The sequence below is a fragment of the Penaeus monodon genome, chromosome 28 (assembly GCF_015228065.2).
Source record: "Penaeus monodon isolate SGIC_2016 chromosome 28, NSTDA_Pmon_1, whole genome shotgun sequence".
Taxonomy (NCBI): Eukaryota; Metazoa; Arthropoda; class Malacostraca; order Decapoda; family Penaeidae; genus Penaeus; species Penaeus monodon.
The window spans coordinates 27,670,739-27,671,535 of NC_051413.1; positions in this window are offsets into that span (position 1 = coordinate 27,670,739).

Genomic DNA, 797 nt, shown 5'->3' on the forward strand with positions numbered 1-797 from the left:
GTTGGAGGACGTTGTGGTTACCAAGATTCTTGCAGATATTGAACCATGTTGGGAGGGATGTGCATACTGATCCTGGAGGCCTGCCTGTGGATGGTTTGTCAGACAGAGGGTATTACTTCTTCAGCCGGGTGTAGCCCTGATTAGAAGATCGGAGAAAGTCCTCACCTAGAACCTACACTGGAAAGCTGTGCAATATCAAGATCTACAACCAATTACCAAGACTCTGGAACGGCTCAAGACACCATCGTCAATGGACAGAAAATGCTTTGGCACAAGAAGCACGAGTGTGTCAGGCAGGACATAAATTTATGTTTCAGACCAAAAGTCACTTTATACTTCTCAGTATATGATAAGGTATTACAAGAACCCATTTTGTCCAGAGATCTAAGGGTAGTTCATGATTATTTTACTGTCTGATGTAGGTTTGGATAGGGTTAATGCATCTATTAATGGCCTTGTGAAGGCAATTGCTTCCATGGACAATGCTGTTTTGTTTGATCGAACAGATCATCTTTATACCACACAGAATAAGTCATGGGTTGGGGTAATCTTGGAACCTATTTTGATTGTTATTAGGCTTTGCTCAACCTTATATCTCTGGAGGCGGTTGAAGAAAGAGAGATAGAGGAGGCTATCATTATCGAGGGCATGGAGTCATTGGTTGGTCCACCCCTGCAACCTCTTTTCCACTCACCCCACTCACCATATGCACGTAGACCTAGTGGGTCTATATCAACAGATACTACAATATAAGTTCTGGGGGCATCATACTAGGACCAATTGGTGGTTTTCTCTTG